The sequence below is a fragment of the Phyllobates terribilis genome, unplaced genomic scaffold (genome assembly GCF_046119375.1).
Source record: "Phyllobates terribilis strain yellow unplaced genomic scaffold, ASM4611937v1 Scaffold_11__3_contigs__length_659146591, whole genome shotgun sequence".
NCBI classification, from domain to species: Eukaryota; Metazoa; Chordata; class Amphibia; order Anura; family Dendrobatidae; genus Phyllobates; species Phyllobates terribilis.
Genome location: NW_027362771.1, coordinates 433193441 through 433209329, shown reverse-complemented (window position 1 = coordinate 433209329; position 15889 = coordinate 433193441). Strand labels below are relative to the sequence as shown.

The window sequence follows — 15889 nt, the reverse complement described above, 5'->3', positions numbered from 1 at the left end:
AGCCCCACCAAAGAGAAGCAGATCCAGCCATCATATTAGGGTGAGTTAATATAGCAGGGTAATTTTCAAGTTGATAATTTAGTATGGCCCCCGAATGATGGTAGAAATACCAAATGGCCCTAGGCAGAAAAAAGGTTCCCCACCCATGCCCTAGAGTGACAGGTCTCTCCCTATGGGAGTGCATAGGGAAATTCCTATCAATCAACCAGATTGGGACAGGGTGAAGCTGCCAGCGACCTGCCTCGGACTTGTCCCTTTTCAACTTTTCAAAGTATGATTTCTCTAAAACACTGCGTCATTTCAGAGTAAAACATGTCTGCCTGCAATAACCCAGGCTTTGATTATTCCTGTGGTTCAGGCAACATGAATCAAATGACAGGTTCCCTTTAAGAAATGAGAGATCATATTCATTGTGAGTTTTCCAGCAAAGTATTGAGCAGATCTGAGTGTCAGAAGCTCTAATCATATGTTGTAAAGCAGTGCGATTCTCAGCCTGACCGCCATATCAGACATGAAACCTGCTTCTATGGCCGGCCTTAAAAAATACAAATCAATTTGTCAAATCAATTAAAGGGGTAACTTGCTTTTGCCTTAAGTATTCAGATGGCGCGTTATCTTGTTAATAATACTCCAGCGAGCAGTAGATAGAAACGTTAATGATTTATTAGGTTGTAATAAATGAAGGACTACAGTTGTCTGAAATGTAGAATATTAAGACCATTCCCTGGAAAGCATGGTGAATAAGTATCACACACGATATAGGTCATCCGTGCAGTGATTTTCATAAATGTGAATGAGTGAAAGCAAACCAAGGAAGGAAAGAGAAGGGCTCAGAGAGTCTTCTATAGCACAGCATACTGATCCTATCACCAAGTAGGGTCTTAGATATCGGAGGTGCAACTTTCTAATTTATTTTCAATTGCGTACTTGTGTCTTAGAACCATACAGGCTACAGAGAGAAGATCACGACTCGTGCTGTCTATCTCAGCCGAACCGCTGAGCTCAGTGATTGGCTGCAGCAGTGATGCACACTTTTATCCTGACATCACCGAGACCTGAGCAGCGGTAGGAAGCTGGCGCTGGACCAGGGAGCTATATAAGAGCGTTTGGGGTCCACTTATCTTAAGCAGAAAATCTTTCAATGGATCACTACTACAAAATTATGGCGCAGAGGCAATAAAGGTGAATAGAGGATCAGGGAGCTTTGTAAGAAAACTACAAGGGCATCGCATAAATAACTTCTTCTATCTGTAGAATGAACACAAAGTAACACATGGTTCGGAATATATTAGAAAGTTCCGCTATTCCAAAATCTAAGACACCACTTATAGTACAATACTGAAGTTGCTCTCATATTTGTCAGTTTCTTATTCGGCAATTTCTTTTTTTCAGTTTTTTACAGGTTTAACAACAAAAATAAAAAATTACAATAATAAAATACAATGCGGCGAGGTACCCTGATGTGAATATGCTTAAAAGCAGCTACAAAAGTTGTAAAACTGGCACAAAAATGGGTATCAAAGTGGGCACTGAAGGGAGCTATGGAAAGGGTTAAATGACTTTGGACCACTGATGTCACACTGCAGACACATAGATTAGGGTGCCCAACATCAAATTCAGGTCACTCTAGTTTGGCCCAAACAGGTTATGGGCATATCAGAACTGGCATCAAAGCAGGCAGAGTTGATTTTGATTTGAATAAGTAACTGGTGTTTTTCAGGGGTTAAATGACGTTGCACCACTGATCTCATACCACCATTACACATAGTGATGGCCCACATTAAATTCAGGTCACTCTAGCCTGGCCCTTATGGGTTCTGGGGATCAAAGCAAGCACATAGCCACTTTTCACAGATATGAATAAGTAACTGGTGCTTTTCAGGGGTTAAATGACGTTGGGCCACTGATTTAACACCAGCATTCCATACATAGTGATGGCCTGCATCAGATTCAGGTCACTCCAGCCTGGCTCAAATGGGTCCTGGGCATCAAAACGGGCATCAAAGTGGGAAAATAGCCAATTTTCACAGATTTGAATAAGTAACTGGTGTTTTTCAAGGGTTAAGTGACTTTGGGCTACTGATATCATGCCACCATTACATACATAATGATGGCCCGTATCAAATTCAGGTCACTCCAGCCTAGCTCAAACGGGAACTTGGCATCAAAACGGGCATCAAAGTTGGAAAATATTCAAATGTGTGAAAAGTGGCTATTTGTCCACTTTTATGCCCGTTCTGATGCCCAGAACCCATTTGGGTCAGGCTGGAGTAACTTGAATTTGATGAGGGCCATCAGTGTGTATGAAATGCTGGTGTGAGATCAGTGGCCCAAAGTCATTTAACCCTTGAAAAACACCAGTTACTTATTCAAATAATCAAAATCGACTACCCACTTTGATGCCCGTTCTGATGCCCGGAACTCATTTGTGGCAGGCTGGAGGGACCTGAATTTGATGTGGGCTGTCACTGCTTACTTATTCAAATCTGTGAAAAGTGGCTATTTGCCCACTTTGATGCCCGTTCTAATTCCCAGAACCCATTTGGGCCAGCTAGAATGATCTGAATTTTATGCGGGCCATCACTATCTGTGTATTGGTGGTGTGAGATCAGTGGCCCAAAGTCATTTAACCCCTTAAAAACACCAGTTACTTATTCAAATTTGTGAAAATTGGCTATTTGCCCACTTTGATACCCGTTCTGATGCCCAGAACACATTTGGGCCACGCTGGAGGGACCTGAATTTGATGTTGGGCACCCTGATCTGTATCTGCAGTGTGAGATCAGTAGCCCAAAGTCATTTAACCCTTTCAATAACGCCCTTCAATGCCCACTTTGATGCCCATTTTTGTGCCATTTTTTACAACTTTTGTAGCTGCTTTTAAGCATATTCACATCAGGGCACCTCACAGCATTATATTTTATTATTGTAATTTTTTATTGTTGTCGTTAAGCCTGTAAAAAAAACAGAAAAAAAATAAATTGCTAAGTAAGAAACTGAGGAATAAGAAACCAACTTCAGCATCGTCCTTATAGTATTATTACTGTATTACAGATGATTCTCAGACCCCTTCTTGTTTTCTTCCTGGTTTTGCTTATGTACATTCACATATATGAAAATCACTGCACAGATGACATATATTGTGTGTTATATGTATCCATCACGCTTCAGACAACTATGGTCCTTCACCTATTACGACCTAATAAATCAGTGGCGTCTCTATCTACTGTCCGCTGTAGGATTAACAAGATACCGAACCATCTGAACACTTAAAAGAGAAGCAATAAACAACCCCTTTAACAGATATGACAAATTGGTGTTTTTCCTGCAATTTAGGGGCATGTTCCTACATATCCGTAGCAAAGTGCACAGATGTATTCATTACATTACGCACAAAAGGTGGGATCTCACCGCACATTTGTCTGCACATTCACCCTTTACATTCACTGTGATATTCACAGTAGAAATAGAAATGCTGCGAATTTCATCAAACCTGCATCGCTGGTCAATTTACTCTGCTTATCTTACAGGTGTGAATGAGATTCACCATGCTGCTACTATAATATGCAGCTGATTTTAAGAACTGCAAAAATATGCTGGAAATCGAGAAAAGATTTGGAGCATCCTGGTCCACTGTCCACCTCAGTGATCCGGGCATTTCCTACAACCGTACTCAGCAGACACTGGAATGCCGGCATCCTGGGCGTCTCCGCGGCTTACAAGGATGGCACAATGTCACATATGTTGTGATGTCGTGTGAGACCCAATGACTACACCTCATGCCACGTCATGCCATCACAGGATCCTAGTAATCGCCACAGAATGACGGCATTCATGGCAGTTGTTAGACCCTGGTCTGGCTGCCATGGAGTATTGGCATGGATGTCGGACCCAGGTCCTGCAAATATTTTTGCTCTTCCATTACACTTTATATTCATCTATTAGAATCAGATCCTAATGTCTCTGGGGACATGATAATACCCACAGGTGAACTGTAGATTGGCCATAATGGCGTTTTCCCATGCTATTCTTTTGTTTCTTTTAGCAGCAATCGAGATACCTGGTGGCCACTTATCGCTCCTGCATTTCATAAGAGGGGAACATAAATCCAAAATTTGTGAATTACGAAAGGCAGCATAAAATCACAATAGACAATATTCACTCTACCATGATTAAAAAAGAGGGGGATAGGGAAGGGGAATGGAAAGGAATAAAATAAAGGCTGGGAGGGGGATGAGGGTGCACTCTGTAGTCACTACAAGTTATACCAATCAATCAGCAAATTGGCAAATAAAACGTCCAGGTTCCCCTTAACACACCTGCATGGCATAGAATAATAGGAACTGGATGCCAGTCACATCTGCTACCACTTTCCTTATAGGGCAACACAGCAATAGGAGAGAAAAAGAAACTCTATTGGTCTTGTGCCGTCCTTATATCACATGGATAGACATTCATCTATCTATCCACCATGTTATAGAACATTTCCCCTGCAGGGTCTGGTCGGCTACACGTTCCGCTGACAAAATTAATTTTATCCATGGGTGGCAGAAGCCAGATCTGTTGTGATCAGCTGACTGCTGCTGCAACTCCAGTCTGAAAGAGTTTTTTCCTGATGAGACAACTTCTTTAAAGGGGTTGTTCAACTACATGATTAAAAAAAAAAAAACATCTTACAATGGTGTAAAATAACAAAAATAAAACTCCCCTTACAAATTGCCTGGAGCTTGGTGAACAAAACCAGAGGTGGACCAGGGGAGTGTTGGCATTGACGCAGGAGGGGATTGGTAAGATAAATATTACTCTTTTTGCTATTTTACACCATTGTGAGCTAAAATGATTCTGGGATTGGACAACCTCTTTAATGACTGTGGGATTGGACAACACCTTTAATGATTGTGGGATTGGACAACTCCTTTAATGATTGTGGGATTGGACAACCCTTTTAATGATTGTGGAATTGGACAACCCCTTTAATAATTGCAGTTCTTTGTGTGTTGCTAAAACATCAGGTTCCGGCCAATGAACATTGGTTCTTCTGTTCGTATTAGATCAGGGATTTGCATTAAAGTATAATGCAAATAAACAATATTTGTAACAATCCGAAAAATTTTACTACAGAGAAGTCTTGAATTATTAAACCTTTGAAAATCTAATATATGTTTTATTAAACAAGTCATAAAATTCCTACAGAAAAGCGCTGCATTGAAATTCAGATAATCAGATCCCGCCATGCAGCAGAAAGTATTGACCATAATGACCCAAAATCGGAGATTTTCATCACTGTCACGTTAGATAAACACAATAAGTCATGTCACAAATGACACATTTAAGCCTTGTCTTCAGAAGGTTCCGCCGGATGAATGCTCATAGGGATTGTTACTCTCCTTAAATAAGGATTCTTCAAGCCTATCAGCAACAAAAAGATGTAACGGTGTTCTGGAGAACCCGACACAGATGTTAGTATTCCCAGCAACCCGCGTGGAGATTTACTGCAGTCCCATACCTCTGTTCAGCAAATCCTTAGGAGCCTACTAATCTAACAGCTGGCATGTCATCCAGCTACAAGAGCCGCCTATGTATACAAAGCACACGTCTACGCCAACAGCCCTGCATGGCATCTTATAGGTGCCCGAAACAGAAGGTGACAATGCTTAGAGAAGTGGGGTCCGGTAATGTCATTCACACACACTGGAGAGCAATATTTCTGGAGCTTCTCAGAACTGGAGATATGAGAGATAAAGTAATGATCAGACATATTTCTGGTCAGTAATCCTACTGGATAGGCATAGTCATATTCTCCCCAGCCTGAAATGGCAGCTTCCAGAGAACAATAGAGTGCATTCAATGCAGAAATTATAATTACTAACGTAACATGGAAAATAATTTGTTGTACAACCAATGAGAATAATATTGTAACATCTGATAATAGACATAGGGATCACTATTACTGACCACTGTATGCAATAACATAGGGATCACTACTACTAATCACTGTGTGCAATAACATAAGGATTACTATTACTGACCACTGTATGCAATAACATAGGGATTACTATTACTGATCACTGTATGCAATAACATAGGGATTACTATTACTGATCACTGTATGGAATAACATAGGGATTACTATTACTGATCACTGTATGGAATAACATAGGGATTACTACTACTGACCACTGTATGCAATAACATAGGGATCACTACTACTGATCACTGTGTGCAATAACATAAGGATTACTATTACTGACCACTGTATGGAATAACATAGGGATTACTACTACTGATCACTGTATGCAATAACATAAGGATTACTATTACTGACCACTGTATGCAATAACATAGGGATTACTACTACTGATCACTGTATGCAATAACATAAGGATTACTATTACTGACCACTGTATGCAATAACATAGGGATCACTACTACCGATCACTGTGTGCAATAACATAAGGATTACTATTACTGACCACTGTATGGAATAACATAGGGATTACTATTACTGATCACTGTATGCAATAACATAAGGATTACTATTACTGACCACTGTATGCAATAACATAGGGATTACTACTACTGATCACTGTGTGCAATAACATAAGGATTACTATTACTGACAACTGTATGCAATAACATAGGGATTACTACTACTGATCACTGTATGCAATAACATAGGGATTACTATTACTGATCACTCTATGGAATAACATAGGGATTACTATTACTGATCACTCTATGGAATAACATAGGGATTACTATTACTGATCACTATATGGAATAACATAGGGATTACTATTACTGACCACAGTATGCAATAACATAGGGATCACTACTACTGATCACTGTGTGCAATAACATAAGGATTACTATTACTGACAACTGTATGCAATAACATAGGGATTACTATTACTGATCACTGTATGGAATAACATAGGGATTACTACTACTGACCACTGTATGCAATAACATAGGGATTACTATTACTGATCACTGTATGGAATAACATAGGGATTACTATTACTTACCACTGCATGCAATAACATAGGGATCACTACTACTGATCACTGTGTGCAATAACATAAGGATTACTATTACTGACCACTGTATGCAATAACATAGGGATTACTATTACTGATCACTGTATGCAATAACATAGGGATTAGTATTACTTACCACTGCATGCAATAACATAGGGATCACTACTACTGATCACTGTATGCAATAACATAAGGATTACTATTACTGACCACTGTATGCAATAACATAGGGATTACTATTACTGATCACTGTATGCAATAACATAGGGATTACTATTACTGATCACTGTATGGAATAACATAGGGATTACTATTACTGATCACTCTATGAAATGACATAGGCTTTACTATTACCAACCACTGTATGCAATGGCATAGGGATCACTATTACCGATCTCTGTATGCAATGACATAGGGATCACTATTACCGATCACTGTATGCAATGGCATAGGGATCACTATTACCGATCTCTGTATGCAATGACATAGGGATCACTATTACCGATCACTGTATGCAATGAATCGGAGACAGCAGCCACATTGTCCCCAGCTTACAGAACTGCTGGGACTGGCACATGCCAGTGCAGTGATGGGTCACATACAGGGCACACATCCCGGGTCCTGCCACCCAGCAGAAAGTAAACAATCAGATTAGTTACCCCAGTAATGCCCTCTCCTGATCCTGGAGTGGTTGCTTCTCCTGGGATTCTCCACGTTGTTTAATTCCAGTCTGTGCCAGGCCTTAGTCAGATGGGTCTCCTGTGCCAGTCAGTGCCCACATGCCCAGTGCTCTCCAGCTCAGTGTCAGTATGGAGAGGCTTCACATGCAGGCAGAGCACAAGGAGGAGTCCATTCTCCGCTGTGTCAGTCCCTGCTCTGCCCTCGGCTCCTATTACACCTACAGCTGATTTGCTCCTGTCACCCGGAGAGCCGCTGCCATAGGGCTCGGTGCCCCGCTATGCCAGGCTGCCAAACTTGCTGCTATGAGATGTACATGGAGGCTGAGTGCCGGCTCCCTGGTCTGTGCACATCCCCGGCACCGAGGACGGAGGATCACAGGTGCAGCTCTACCATCGTCAGCCCGCCGCTATGGCTGCAGGATGCCCGGTGCCCCCATGCCAGCAGCCCCGCACTTCCCTGCACCCGCTCGCTGGATTGCCAAGGTCCTTGATCCCTTTGTTTAAAGTGACAGCGACACAAGAGAAGCATCAGAGCCTCCAGCGCCTGCGATAGGGACCAGGAGTGAGGAGCATCTAGTGGACAGGAGGAATGTCTGCACCCACCGTGTGCTCTGTGCCTGGCAGGGGCTGCTCATAGTGTGCACCCACCGTGTGCTCTGTGCCTGACAGGGGCTGCTCACAGTGTGCACCCACCGTGTGCTCTGTGCCTGGCAGGGGCTGCTCACAGTGTGCATCTACCGAGAGCACTGTGCCTGGCAGGGGCTGCTCATATGGCCTGCACCCACCGAGAGCACTGTGCCTGGCAGGGGCAGGGGCTGCTCATAGTGTGCACCTACCGAGAGCACTGTGCCTGGCAGGGGCAGGGGCTGCTCATAGTGTGCACCTACCGAGAGCACTGTGCCTGGCAGGGGCAGGGGCTGCTCATAGTGTGCACCTACCGAGAGCTCTGTGCCTGACAGGGGCAGGGGCTGCTCATAGTGTGCACCTACCGAGAGCACTGTGCCTGGTGCTCATAGTGTGTGTGGCACCCCAGGGGTCTGGTTGCCACAGTGGTAGAAATACCATGTCTGAGAGCGAGCATGGGTTTTCCTGGTCAGGTACATTATTGCATGCCACACCTCCTGCCCCAGTCCAGGGAGGGGAGGAACTTGCCATTTATAAACTGGATCTGGGGCGGGGTTAGGGGAGAAGTCTAGTTCCAGGGAAAGGGACAGAGCAGTGGCGAGGAGCTCTGTAGGAGCCAGGAGCTGAAGACCAGGGACTGGAGCAGAGCTGGTCCTGGCAGAAGATGCAGAGAACCGGACACCGGAGTCCAAGGCTGTGAGGATATCTACATCCAGCAGCAGAAACCACCTGGCCGGGGATTTCAGGTCCTCTGGCCGTAGAAAGCCTGGAGGCTCAGTCACACGCAAGGGACCGGCACCGCCATCGAGGAGCGGAAGGAACCAAAGGCCCAAGTCACCAGCCATACGGGTGAGCACCACACGGTACACTCAGGGACGTGGGCTACTACACGACTACAGCAGGGTAGCCAGGAAGAGTGCAGTCAGACGGGAAGGCCTATACCTCCACCTGGCCAGGGGGACTCTAGTTCGCTCACAGACTGACCAGGCCTCTAATGTTAGCCAGCAGGGCCTTCTTCATTACCAACAGTAAAGACCCTGAACTGCACTGCACGGACTCTGAGTCATTTCTGCTGCGCCCACGCACCACAGCCCTCACCATCTATCGACGCTGCCCTGAGGCTATACTCCTCCCGTGGGGAGTTATACTACCCTTTGCTGCGCTCACAATATCGGCCTCAGCGGTCTGCCCCGCAGCGGCGGTTCTCAGTGACCGCAATCCACGGGTGGCGTAGTCGGACATTTAAACATTGCTAAACCAAAGAAACAGATTCGCCACTGGTTTGACCACCCTGAGCCACGGGACCGGGTCGCCGCCATGGAGACTACAACCCCCAGCATTACACAGAGACCCGGCTCCGGGTATTCCCCCACACATGGCCCAGGGGGCGCGTCATGTGCACCTACCGAGAGCACTGTGCCTGACAGGGGCAGGGGCTGCTCATAGTGTGCACCTACAGAGATCTCTGGGGCTGCTCATAGTGTGCACCTACCGAGAGCTCTGTGCCTGGCAGGGGCTGCTCATAGTGTGCACCCACCGAGAGCACTGTGCCTGGCAGGGGCAGGGGCTGCTCATAGTGTGCAACTACCGAGAGCACTATGCCTGGCAGGGGCAGCTCATAGTGTGCACCCACCGAGAGCTCTGTGCCTGGCAGGGGCAGCTCATAGTGTGCACCTACCGAGAGCACTGTGCCTGGCAAGGGCAACTGATATAGCCTGTGACTAACCCAGGGGGATATGGGGGATTCGGTACCCGGGCCTTTACCTTCTTGGGATGTCACGGCGGTCGACTCCTGTGTCCTTACCCTGGGGTTACTCTTTAAAAGGGGGTTGTTGCTTGATGGGATGAATAACAGTTTTGTCTCGTGACGCCACCTGTGGTTCCCGGTAATGGGTACCGGCGCTGCTGCAGACCACTGGGGCAGATGTTAGGGCAGCTGGGTTGGTGCGGCTCTCCACAGGCAGAGCATAGCCCCAGGGCAGTGTAGGTGCAGATGGTGATGCTGGGCGTTGTATTGCAGGAGCGATAGCGGGGTAGAAATAACTGACAGAAGCGATGGGGTGCAGTCATCCGAGTTTACTCACAGTTATTTAGGTTCCTCAAGTGTCACTATTCAGCTGACAGTCTCCCACGTCGCGCTGCGTTTACCAGGCAGGGGTTCAGCACTCCCTCAAGTATCTCAAGAGCACTTAACGGGACCCCTCTTTGTATGTTCCTTTCTTAGCCAACTTCCCGCGCTGGGTCTCTCCCTCCTGCCCTGCGCCCCGCCACACAAAGTCTCGATCAGGTACCTTGAGATCCCTCTGGGCAACTTGAAGTTCCCGGACCTTGCTTGGTGCCCTTTTCGGTGGCTTAGGTGCGAATGTGGCAACTGCACCTTGAAAGTGCTGAAGCCTCCTGTTTTCTAGCTGAGACCTAAAGTAACTCGGCTAGTCCAGGGACCGGTTCCCTTCTTGTGGCCTGATCCCTCTTGACGCCTGGCAGATTCGGGCGTACGGGTGCCGTCCTGCACTCACCGTACCCCCTGGGATCCCTTCTGTTACCGGAGCCTTCCTCCCTTGCTCCCACTCCTCTCTCAGCCTTGGGCATGACAGGCCGAGCCTGCCTCCCGAGCAGAGCTCCTGAAGAGCCTCTGCTCCCTTCACTTCTTCTCCTCTCTTACTGACTCTTACTCCTCTCTAAAAGAAGGCTTCCCTATATATATATATATATATATATATATATATATATATATATTCAAGTGATCCCCTGTCCTGCGTCCTCCACCCACACCCACTACTTGGTTCCCCCTCACTTTTGGTTCCCCCCACTCCAGCCAGGGACGGGGCAGCAAAAGAAGTGCATAATGCCCTTCCAGCCGGCCTGGAGTAGTGTAGTGTTGAGTACAGGTGTTGGCAGTACTCCATCCTTACCTGAGAGAAGGAGATGCCACACCTCTGGGTGAGGTGCAGTACCTCTGTGGCGACTGAACCCTCAGGGGCGCCACACCTGCACCCACCGAGAGCACTGTGCCCGGCAGGGGCAGCTCATAGTGTGCACCTACCGAGAGCACTGTGCCTGGCAGGGGCTGCTCATAGTGTGCACCTACCCAGAGCACTGTGGCTGGCAGGGGCAGGGGCTGCTCATAGTGTGCACCTACCGAGAGCACTGTGCCTGGCAGGGGCCTCTCATATAGCCTGCACCCACCGAGAGCACTGTGCCTGGGAGGGGCTGCTCATAGTGTGCACCTACTGAGAGCACTGTGCCTGGCAGGGGCACCTCATAGTGTGCACCTACCGAGAGCACTGTGCCTGGCAGGGGCTGCTCATATAGCCTGCACCCACCCAGTGCTCTCTGCCTGCTGGGGGCAGTGGCTGCTGATAGTGTGTCACATGTGCCAGCCTGCAGCCAGGGGCAGGGGCTGCTCATATAGTCTGCACCTACCGAGAGCACTGTGCCTGGCAGGGGCTGCTCAGAGTGTGCCACATGTGCAGTCCAGGTAACACAAGCCCACTCTGAGGTTATGTACCCCCAATCCTGCTCCACTCATACACAATAGTGATTAATAAAGAAAAATAGAGAGAAAAGGTAAAATAATGACCAAGAAATAATCTTATAAATATTAATATTTTATACAGAAATGTTACACAGAAATTAATATTTCCGTGTAAAATTTCTGATAATATTAATACATCACCGCTTAACTTATTTCCTATAGGTGATATAGCAGCAGACAAGTATGCACTGCAGAACAATAATCATATGGCGGCAATATATTCTGCAACACTGTACAAATAATGTAACAATTCTGGAGCTTATGGACAACCGGTCTCACAATGTTCACCTCAGAGGAGGTTACTAGTGTTGAGTGAGCATGCTCGACACTGCTCGGTACTCGCCCGAGCATCTCACTACTCGGGATGTTCGGTGAGCACCGAGCATTTCCGGGTTACTCGGGCGGGAGCTTGGGTCTCCGCCCAGCATGTTTGGCGCTCTTTACAGAGCCAATGAACATGCAGGGATTGCCAACCAGTCACTGTAATGCCGCAGCCATGTTGTTTGTGGGCATTACAGTGATTGGCTGGCTGCACAGCGTCACCTCGAGTATTTAAAACCGGGCGCCGCCATCTTGGACACAGTCGCTCCGAATTAGACAGTGTAGGGACAGCGCTGCTGAGCTAGGGAGAGATTTATCCTGCGAAATAGTTAGTGTAGGGTCTGTAAAGGCTGCCAGATCAAACAAACAGTCCTTCTCAGGACTAATATCCATCCCAGACATCAGGCAGGCAGGCAGGCTGTATAGGAGACGCAGTAGTTATACCAGCAAACGCTGCATTACAGTCCTGTGTGCTCCTGTTTCTGAAATTGCTGGACTTAGTTCCAGGTCTCGGGGACCAGTAAAAATCCTTTTTTTCATCTAAATCCTCTTTTTTTTTCCTCCACACTGTACAAATACCCGTCTTATTAACCTATTGGTGTCCCCCCCCCCCCAAAAAAAAAAAAAGTGTGTCTCTGATTTTTCAGACATAAATATATCTGTTGAAAAGAGTCTGATAAAGGCCACAGAAACAGAAGTGTGGTTTTGCAGTTCCACGGGTCAAATCTCTGTATTATCCGGTTTTGGGCCTTTTGTATCTAAAAAAAAACCAGTTTGAGTGTGTCGCTCACTGTTCAGCCGCAAATATATATATTTAAAAAAGTCTGGTATACACCAGTAAATTATAACTGTGGTTTTGCTGTTCCACGGTAAAAAATCTCTATTATCCTGTTTTTTGCATTTTTTGCCTTAAAAAAAAAACAGTAGTGTCTCCTGACTGTTCAGACACAAAATAGTCTGTTGTAGGCCCGACAAATCCAAGTGTGGTTTTGCAGTTCCACGGGTCAAATCTCTGTATTATCCAGTTTTGGGCCTTTTGTATCTAAAAAAAAAACAGTTTGAGTGTGTCGCTCACTGTTCAGCTACAAATATATATATTTAAAAAAGTCTGGTATACACCAGTAAATTATAACTGTGGTTTTGCTGTTCCACGGTAAAAAATCTCTATTATCCTGTTTTTCGCATTTTTTGCCTTAAAAAAACCCAGTAGTGTCTCCTGACTGTTCAGACACAAAAGTATATCTGTTGAAAATAGTCTGTTGTAGGCCCAACAAATCCAAGTGTGGTTTTGCAGTTCCACAGGTCAAATCTCTGTATTATCCAGTTTTGGGCCTTTTGTATCTAAAAAAAACAGTTTGAGTGTGTCGCTCACTGTTCAGCCGCAAATATATATATTTAAAAAAGTCTGGTATACACCAGTAAATTATAACTGTGGTTTTGCTGTTCCACGGTAAAAAATCTCTATCATCCTGTTTTTCGCATTTTTTGCCTTAAAAAAAAACATCCACATCCAGCTGGATGAATGTCTCAAGTGGGGTACCACAGGGCTCCGTCCTGGGACCTGTATTGTTCAACATCTTTATCAATGATTTAGATGAAGGAATTGAGGGTAAACTGATTAAATTTGCTGATGACACAAAGCTAGGAGGGATAGCTAATACTAGAGAAGAGAGAGAGAGGATTCAAAAAGACCTAAATAAACTGGAGCAGTGGGCAGCAACCAACAGAATGGTTTTTAACAGGGAAAAATGCAAAGTACTACATCTGGGCAATAAAAATGAAAAAAGCATATACAGAATGGGAGGAATAGAGCTAAGCAACAGTACATGTGAAAAAGACTTAGGTATACTAATAGATCATAGACTGAACATGAGTCAATAGTGTGATGCAGCAGCAAAAAAGGCAAATACAATTCTGGGATGTATTAACAGAAGCATACAGTCTAGATCACGTGAAGTCATTATCGGTCTTTACTCCTCTTTGGTCAGACCTCATCTGGAATACTGTGTACAGTTTTGGGCACCACATTTTAAAAAAGACATAGACAAACTGGAGCAAGTTCAGAGAAGAGCGACCGGAATGGTGACTGGTCTGCAAACCATGTCCTATGAGGAACGGTTGCAGGATTTGGGAATGTTTAGCTTGCAAAAAAGAAGACTGAGAGGAGACTTAATAGCTGTCTACAAATATGTCAAGGGCTGTCACATTGTAGAAGGATCATCTTTATTCTCATTTGCACAAGGAAAGACTAGAAGCAATGGGATGAAACTAAATGGGAGGAGACACAGATTAGATATTAGAAAAAACTTTTTGACAGTTAGGGTGATTAATGAGTGGAACAGGCTGCCACGAGAGGTGGTGAGTTCCCCTTCAATGGACGTCTTCAAACAGAGGCTGGACAGACATCTGTCTGAGATGATTTAGTGAATCCTGCTTTGAGCAGGGGGTTGGACCAGATGACCCAGGAGGTCCCCTCCAACTCTACCATTCTATGATTCTATGAGTAGTGTCTCCTGACTGTTCAGACACAAAAATATATCTGTTGAAAATAGTCTGTTGTAGGCCCGACAAATCCAAGTGTGGTTTTGCAGTTCCACGGGTCAAATCTCTGTATTATCCAGTTTTGGGCCTTTTGTATCTAAAAAAAAACAGTTTGAGTGTGTCGCTCACTGTTCAGCCGCAAATATATATATTTAAAATTTTCTGGTATACCCCAGTAAACAATAACTGTGATTTTAACATTCCACGGTAAAAAATCTCTATTATTCAGGTTTTGGTATTTTTTCCGTAAAGAAAAACAGTAATAGTTACTCCCTGATTGTTCAGATTGTTTAAAAGAGTCGGGTGTAGGCCAGAGAAATAGAACTGTGGTTTTTCTCTTCCACGGTTCTAATCTACTTTTTATTACCCTTTTTCCATTGATAGTGCAAGTGTAAGCTATTTTACTTCCTTTACAATGGGCAAGGCGCGTGGCAAGGGACGTGGAAGTGGACGTTCTGGTGATGGTGCGTGCAGAGGACGGGGCCGAGGCCAAGGTGAAAATGTGCCACAACCAACAGCCACATCTTCTCGCTCCCACTTCTTGACCGAATTACTAGGGAAGCACAGAACAACACCAGTATTGCGAACTGATCAGTGTGAACAGGTTATTAATTGGATAGCAGATAATACTTCCAGCTACCTGAGCACCACCACCTCCGGTCTGTCTTCCACACGGTCAACTCTTTGTAGCCATGAGTCTCGACCGCATACTCCTCCTCACCCTGATGCTCCTTCCTCCCACCATGCCGAGTGTCGTCAGACAGCAACTGATTCCACACTTGGACACTCTGAAGAGCTGTTCACTGGTCCATTTCCAGATTTGTGCCCCTCGCCTGCTCCGCTTGAAGTGGTGGAAGAGGAGATCCCATGTAGCGATGCCCAAATATTTGAACAGCCACGGCCAGAGGAAGTCGACGCTGGCAATTTGTCACAAGAGGTGGACGATGACGAGACACAATTGCCAGGAAGTGAGGAGGAGGATCGTGGTGCGCAAGTGGAAGAGGAGGAGGTGGTGGATGATCTAGTAACTGACCCAACGTGGCAGGAGGACATGCAGAGCGAGGCCAGCAGCACACAGGGGGAGGGAGGCAGAGTACCCCAACAGGCAGGAAGAAACAGTGTGGTGGCCGCAGACAGAAGGCGGGCAA

At 45.5% G+C, this 15889-nt stretch overlaps 1 protein-coding gene across 2 annotated transcripts in view; it reads right to left on the bottom strand.

The window, feature by feature from the left end:
- The window catches only part of MAN2A2 (mannosidase alpha class 2A member 2), a 137112-nt gene extending 128746 nt beyond the window's left edge, over positions 1-8366 (bottom strand). Inside the window, exon 1 of one of the 2 annotated variants that reach the window (XR_012251305.1) lies at positions 7700-8366. The gene's annotated coding sequence lies outside the window, so the exon portion shown is untranslated. The remainder of the gene's footprint in view (positions 1-7699) is intronic. The other variant, XM_073653192.1, reaches the window with a different exon arrangement.
- Between the last annotated feature and the right edge of the window lie 7523 nt (positions 8367-15889).